General features: G+C 48.8%; 1 protein-coding gene across 1 annotated transcript in view; it reads left to right on the top strand.

Annotated features, from left to right (window-relative positions):
* The window catches only part of ZBTB7C (zinc finger and BTB domain containing 7C), a 305,176-nt gene that overhangs the window by 144,900 nt on the left and 152,655 nt on the right, over positions 1–7,621 (top strand). The window contains 1 exon segment of the mRNA XM_010840968.1: positions 510–568. The gene's annotated coding sequence lies outside the window, so the exon portion shown is untranslated.

Genomic DNA, 7,621 nt, shown 5'->3' with positions numbered 1-7,621 from the left:
TTGTTGGTTTGTGTCAGCTCTTGAACATTATTTAAATGTAGTTTGGGGCCCATGCATGCAATTACCATTGTGTTATTATTCAGAACCAGATTGTTAAGATTCAGGCAGCTGTACAAGGAGATGCCCTGTGCTGTGAGGTCCAATTTAGGAGGGCCTTCCGAGCTGGCGCACAGGGTTGCTAGGCAACCCCATGCTACAGAAGAGGAGGCCTCACTCCGAGTGGGAAGAAGCCCAGCGCCTTCAGGGAATTGGAGGCAGTGGTCAATCTGAGACTGGCATGGCGCCGGGGAGGGGGAGGGAGGCGACGTGGGCCGAACCCACGGCCGGAGGAGGGGGGATCTTGCCAGGGGCGCCCACCCAACTAGCACGCGGTGTTCCTGGGAGGGGAGAGTACTGCTGGGAGTGAGAACGCAGAGAAGGTGCAGAAGCCAGAGGTCGGCCAGGAAACTGCTGAAGGATACCCAGAGCAGATGCTAATATGCTTCTCCATCCCTTTCTTCTCTTTGCAGGAAATGAGCAGGTTTGCACAGAAACTGCTGGCCTGAAATTTAAGAAGACGTGGTCGCTTGTGAGTCTGAATTTTGCTTTCTTCGGTCTGTGGTTTGACAGTGTTCCTGGGAAGTGGGTGGGTTTCCCAGTTTGGGGAAGGGAACGTGACCTGGATGAAGTCAGGCTTTTGGTTCTTCTGGAAGGTGCCTCTGTCTGGGTGGGACTGGACCCAGGGATGGAAGGCTGTGAAGGCTCATGGTCTGAGCCTTGGCTCTGCCCTCTGAGTGGAGGGTGCCCACTGGCTCATGATAGAGAGCAGCTCCCTTGGGGTCGATTGGTGTGTGAGGAAAGCCGGACTCCTTTGGTATGAGGATGACGTGTTTTTTTTTTTATTTTAATTTTTTGCCCTGGGGCCACGAACAGTTTGCACAATTCCAAGTTTGCTGCTAGGGTGATCTTATTTAGAACAGTAAATTCTCATACAGGCCCTTTAGCAGTGTGTTAAACTGAGAGCAATCATATGACGCAGTCCATTACTCAGTCTGGGAGTATTGTTAATTCGCCAGATGCCTGGTACTATCTGGTGGCCCTGAGAAATACAAGAGAGGCTGCAGGTTCAGGCTCTGTTTTGGAGGAACGGTCAGTCCAATGTGGGAAGAGAAGACATCTGCCCATGAAACCATGAAAGAACTTTATGAAAGGGTACGCATCCTGCTCTGGCCTGTATGGCTCAAGCAGAAATGCTGGTGATGGGAGTGGTTAGGGAAGGTGTCCTGGGTAAAGGGAGAGCTGAGCTGGGCTGATGGAGGAGGAAGGCTGTTCCGGGGAGAAAGGAACAAGGATGAGGCCCCAGGATGGGAACACCCAATGGCCTACGTGGAGGATGTCGTAGACATGGGTCTAATGGGGAGGGGAGGAAATGCTGGTGACACTGGGCAGGACCAGATAGTATAGGGCTTGACATGCCTTCATGAATGGTTCGCAAAGAATCAGGATAGCAAGTATCCCTGATCTATGTAAGTAAAATTAGGTTTCTGCCAGTTTATGACTCATTACGTGGAAAAGAATATATGGGTTTTTCAACAAGTTGGAAGTTGTATTCGAGATCAACACAGACACTGGGTAGATTACAGGAAATTCACATGGGGGATACTCCTTGCATCTCAGTGAGAGAGAGATTCCACCTTCTTCAGACAACTGCAGCTGGGGGTCATGAGACTGTGATGGGGACCCACCCTAAGCTTTGGGTGGACTTTCACCAGGACAGTGTTCCCCGTGTCCACTTGCTTTTCCCTGGAGTTGCTTCTCATGCAGGGAGCTCCAGGTACTATGCCCAGGGTGAGGAGCAGCTGGGGTATATTTATGTAACAAAGGTTAATTTAATGATTTGTTCCAAGCAAGCAGAGGATCCTTGCTTGTTCTGAATGTCAAGAACAACCAGGATTTATGTGGCGTTGCCCGTTCGCAGCACACTGGACGGTCCTGCCTCATCTGAGCCCCACAAAGGCTGTCAGGTAGTGCCGTTTTGCAGATGAGGAAATCGAGGCTCCAGGAGCTTCAGTATTTCATTCGAGATTGCTGAGCAGGTAGAGCCTGTGTTCATGCTGACTTTCCACTGCGCACTGCTGCACGTCTGATTACGGAGCAGGCCTTCTGGGTCCTGCCTCCTGCCCGTTCGTCCTGGGAAAGAAGAGAGCTGTGCAGTCTCACCAGGTCGGGCTGTGGGAACTCTGTTCCGAATGGTCACTGTTTTGCTGTGCTGCCTTTCATGGAATGTATGGTATCAGACTGGTGATTTTGACCGGGCAGGAAACTGGTTACGGTTCTTCCCTCAAAGAGGAAGGCTCACGTGTGTGTCTACCACCAGGGGCCAGCCTCTGGAAAGATACAGGAAGGCAGCATCTGACTGACTTAGGTTGGGTTCTCTAGAAGCAGAGCCTGAGACAAGGATTCAGGCACATGTGATGTAGCAAAAGAGAGCGTTAGGGAAAGCTTGTAAGGGAGGGAGGGAAGCAGGGTCAGGAAGGAGGAGTTAAGCAAAGGTATGTCAGAGCAAGTCTCTTTTTGATTGGGTGCCCAGCGGGAAAAAATGGGTTTGAGTGGGGCATTGGTCACATTTACTACCCTGCCATGAGCATCAGTGCTGTGAAGATAGCCAAATGTAATTTTCACCTGACCTGGCAGTAATTTTCATTGCATTTTAAGAGTATCAGTATTAAAATAGAAATCAATGGTGTCAAAGTCTGTCTTCACTGAAATAACTATGTGCTTTTTTAAACTATAATTTTATTCTTAATAGGTAATACAGTTCCATGGCCCTAAATGCAAAAGTATCAAAAAGTATGCTGTGAAAAATCTCCTTCCCACCTCTGTCCCAAGCAGCCTGGCTCTTCCTCTGCTGACAACCAATATTATCCAGATTTGGGGTTACTTTCCGATGACAGTCTATACACACTAACAGTGGTGCAGTTTAGATTTCAAAGTTTTGGTCAGTCCGATTGCAGTTATAGTAAGACAACACCCACTTGATCCTTAAGAATCAGCAGAACTGGGTCTGTTCCAGAATCGGTTGAGCTGAGGTGTACCTTTTATTTGGAGAGAGAGCATTTCATCAAGTCAGTTCTCAGTGAGATGTTCAGAAGACATAAAGCCTTTATAAATATTTCCAAACTCCTTAGAGTTACTATATAAACAATTGATATAAGAATTGAAAATTGTTATTTCCTCATTAAAGCAAATCACCTATAAAGAGCTTGAGATGCTGTGTTACAGCCCTTGAAATTCCCAAATATTTTAAATAATATAAACGTTCACGAAACTCACTCATTCAAATCGCTGCATGTGTCACCTAATGTTATTTGCATATCACTTGATGACTTACTGAAATGTGTATTGTTTCCAAAGTCTGTTTAGGTCTACTGCAGTGTCAGCACCTTGTGAGTTCTCACTGTGGTTCCCTTTTATGAATTGACTTTACGATTAATATGTAATCTGGAAATACTTTCCTCAACATAGGAGCGGGTCAGTGATGGCATAGGCTCCATTGTTGGTGAGCTCCCTGCTGGAGGAGGTGTTGAAAGAGCAGCTGGGTCATCTGTCAGCAAAGTCACAAAGGAAGTCTATCCTCTGTGACAGGCAGGTTTAGGAGACTTTTAAGTTGCTCTCATAGCTGAGTCTGGTCTCTGTGTCTTCATTATCCTTATTTCCTTAGAGGCCACTTACCTTGTGTGAAATGCAGGCTATCAGGCTCACTGCACACTTACCTTCTGAATTTTTGTTCCACAGGCTCTATGCCTATAAATGTCCACATGGAACTTACTTTGTGATCTCATAGGCCTGGCATGTATGTTTTCCTCTTTCCTGCTCTTTGTCATGTTTACACTCTCTCTTGGATCACAAGAAAATCCACTAACTTGTATCTGACCTGTTCAAGCCCCAAGACAGGTTTTGGTGACACCCCCTCAAGGCAATGGAAAAAAAAAAAATCTCATTTCCGTCCAAGAAATAGAACCGTTATCTTGATTGAAATAATATCTTTCCTCAACCTGAAACCAGATAAAGCATCAAATTGGTGGAGTTTCCTTATCACTGCACAGAGTTAGCACGACCCAGAATAATGGCCTGTCAGCAACTGCTGGGGATGGGGGGTGGTGTTCTGTGAGGCAGGGGCCACAGCTCCTGGACTGATGTGGGTTACGTGATGTCTGGTGTAAAGTAATTCCATTAATGACAATTATTATTATAGTAACAGAGAAGGTACTGTGGTGCCTAGAACTGGGAAAGCAATAAATGCAACTGCTGCTATGATTATGGTGGTGGTGTTTCATTAGGTAACATCTAACACATATAGCTTCCCTGGTAGCTCAGATGATAAAGAGTCTGCCTGCAATGCAGGAGACTTGGGTTCAATCCCTGGGTTGGGAAGACCCCCTGGAGAAGGAAATGGCAACCCACTCCAGTATTCTTGCCTGGAAAATCCCATGGATGGAGAAGCCTGGTGGGCTTGGCAGGCTACAGTCCACGGGGGTCGCAAAGAGTCAGACATGACTGAGCGACTAACACTTTCACTTTCACTAACGCATATGGGCAATGGTGGGAGCAACTGAAAGCTGTAGATGACTTAGGATGTAGACTTTGGGGATATGACTGCTCTAGAATCCTATGTTCACTGACCTGAGAGTCCCAGGACTGCAATCAGAGTAAGGGGGTGACTGGATCTTAGTTTGGGGTGAACAAGCAGAGGTCAGCAAACCAACATCTTTAAGAAGAAAAATGGAAGAGCTGTGGAAAAGGAGGCAGGGTTTCTGGGTTCCAGCCCAGACCCACCACTTGTCACCATGCAGCTGGGGCTTCGGGGATCTGGGCTGCCTACCATTCCAACAGGGTTACATGTAGGTGTCAGGAGAAGAAGGCAAGGCGATGTGTGTGCGAAGTCCAGGGCACTACCTGCTCTCAGTGTCCCTGGTCCCCATCCACTGAGAGGTGCAGCTCTGCTATCTCCCCGGCATTTTTGAGGGCTTATTCTGTGACAGATGTATTCTAACATTTTTCATGTATTAACTCACTTAACCCTCCCAATACTCTTATACATTAGAGACTGCCTTTTACAGGTGAGGAGAAGCAGAGAGGTTCAATAACTTGCCCAGGGCCACACAGTCAGTCAGTGACGGAACAAGGATTTAAAGCCAAGCAGTCTGGTTGGAGCTCTTGAAAACTTAAAATCGGATTAAATAATACAGTTCAAACCTGTATTGGGGCTTTTACCAAACCTTAAACAACTAGAATCTTGTGATAGGGAGAAATAATAATAACAGTGCTGATGATGACATCTTCATGATATCCCAGGAGGCATAGAGGTGGTTCTTGTGGCAGAAGTGGGACACAGTGGAATTCTAGCCACGGTTCCTGATCTTGGGCACCCGGTAGCTCACATCCTCTTCTGGCTTGGGATCCAGCCAAGCTGTCCCCAGCAGCAAGCACACAGTAGAACACCAGCTATGCGGGACCTTCGCCATTGGCTTGTTTCCAGTCTGGTCCATTCCCCCCATCTTCCTGCAGAGCCCTCCCAGGCCCTGGGGGCCGTGCTGTCTGCCAAGACTTCCCCAGAGGAGGGGACCATCCCCCTATGCCCCACCTCACTCCTGCTTCACTTCCTCTCTCCCCAGGCACATCATAAGTGAAATGAAAGCCTGTATCTTCAGAATCTTATTTTCAAGAGGAGTGCTGGCCTGCCGGTGAGCGTTCCTGATTACCATGGTAATCACCAGCTGAATGGAGTGATTTTATAATACATTTCCATCAGAAAATGAACAGGTGTGCAAGGGAAATCAACATTTATCAACAAGATAGGTCTTGGGAGATTAATAGTGAATTTAGGATGGCTCAAGGAAACAAAAGGAAGAAAGAAAGAATTCATACTTTTGTTTGCAGTCAAGATCCTTCCAGCCTTATCTCTGATCATTTCCCACCTCATCTCACTCCCACCCCCACCCATGAGCTTTTCACTCACAGTTCTCCTTGTGCTTTCCTCTCCTTTCTTCTTTCCAGTCCTTAACCATCTGTCAAAGCCCAGCTCCTCCAGGAAGCCTTCTTTGGTTCACTCAGCCTTCAGGAATTTCTGCTTTCTCTGTCCCTTGGCAGCCCCTCACTGGGTCTGTGTAGCCTCCCTCACTCCCCAGTCAGCTAGGAGGACCCCCAAGGAAACTATACTCATCCATGTTACAACCCAGGTCAACAGGCACAGACCCTGCTGAGCTAACTCTTATCAGCTGGGGGCTTTAGTTCCACACATGGTTCTCAAGGATAATGTGCCTCCACTGAACTAAGAACCTCACTGTCTTCCTCAGGGCCCGATTAAAAATACCACCACCACCACCACCACCAGAGGTATCAACCTCAGTGACTATAGAGCTCGGAGTGCTGAAATCCAGACTTGTGTGTTCCTGTGAGATTAAAGGAATTCCTTGGCATTGTGGTCCTTCTTCCAGAGATGAAGGTTGCAGTGGGGAATCCAAGGAAGCTTGCAAAGCAGTTCTGAGCTCTGAGCCTCGGGGTCCCTGAATCATCACTTTCCTCCCTCCCATAACAAAAATCAGTTCCCGTTCTGGATCTGGGAAACCACAACTCTGCAACCAGGAGAGGCGTTACCCCTCTGCTGAGGCCACCCTGGGCTCCAAGGAGGCATAGAGCGGGGGATCAGGGGCAGGGGCGGGGAGACCCCTCTAGTGCTGGGTGGGGCCGAGGAAGAGGCAGCCTTGCCCGTCTGGCCCTGGACCTTCGTCCTGGGCCCACAAGTGTCTCAGACCCAGCACGTCAGGGTTTGTCATTGGTGTGAGCTGGGGACCAGAGGGACTTGACAGAGGCCTTGGCATGAAAGGCCTTCCTCACTTTCAAGCAGGACAATGCATCAGAGGAGTTGCCAGGCCTGCTCTGATGGCGTGAGAGGCATTAGCTAATATTTTGATTTTAATAGAATGAATAATAAAGAGCCCGCCTGTCTCTTGGAACTAATTTTGAAGAACGGGTTCTGCCACACGTTCCTCTGGTTGAATCAGGCTCCGAAAGAATGGATAACAAAAGGTTTAACCAAAAAGAAAAGGCATTCCTCCACCAACTTTTCTCTCTTTTAATTCCCTTCTTGTCATGCGCCTCAGTTAACAGTAACTTATGAAAAGATGAAATAGAGTTGGAACAGGAGGCCCTGAGCCTCAGAAGAGGGCTCGGGCGGCAGCCCTCGCTTTTTGTTCCGTGGCATGAATGGCTTCGCGGTGGGTCCCCTCACTGAGCCGGGTGCACGGGCCTGGAGGGCAGACATGTACCACAGTCTCTGGGTGGGGCGGTGGCAGGGGGGCTGCCTGGCCTGCCTCCACAGGTGTCTGCTGGAGGCAGGGGCTGGTGGAAAGCAGGAGTCGGACTCAAAGTGAGTGATTTGAAGGCACTTGAGTCCGAAGGCCTGTGCAGGATGTAGGGGACCCCTCAGGCCCCAGTACAGTGCCCCGGGGCTGTTGACACTGCGATTGAAGGGGCCGGGGACGCAAGGGTGCTGAGAGCAGAGGCAGTCAGGGTGCTGTGGAGGGGACCACCTCGCCGGGCCGTGACCTGAGGGGTCCCTGAAGACAGAGAGACAAGGCAT

The sequence above is a fragment of the Bison bison genome, unplaced genomic scaffold (genome assembly GCF_000754665.1).
Source record: "Bison bison bison isolate TAMUID 2011002044 unplaced genomic scaffold, Bison_UMD1.0 scf7180017864153, whole genome shotgun sequence".
Classification (NCBI taxonomy): domain Eukaryota; kingdom Metazoa; phylum Chordata; class Mammalia; order Artiodactyla; family Bovidae; genus Bison; species Bison bison.
Note: the sequence above shows the minus strand (reverse complement) of the source record. Positions and strands in the feature narration are given on the sequence as shown.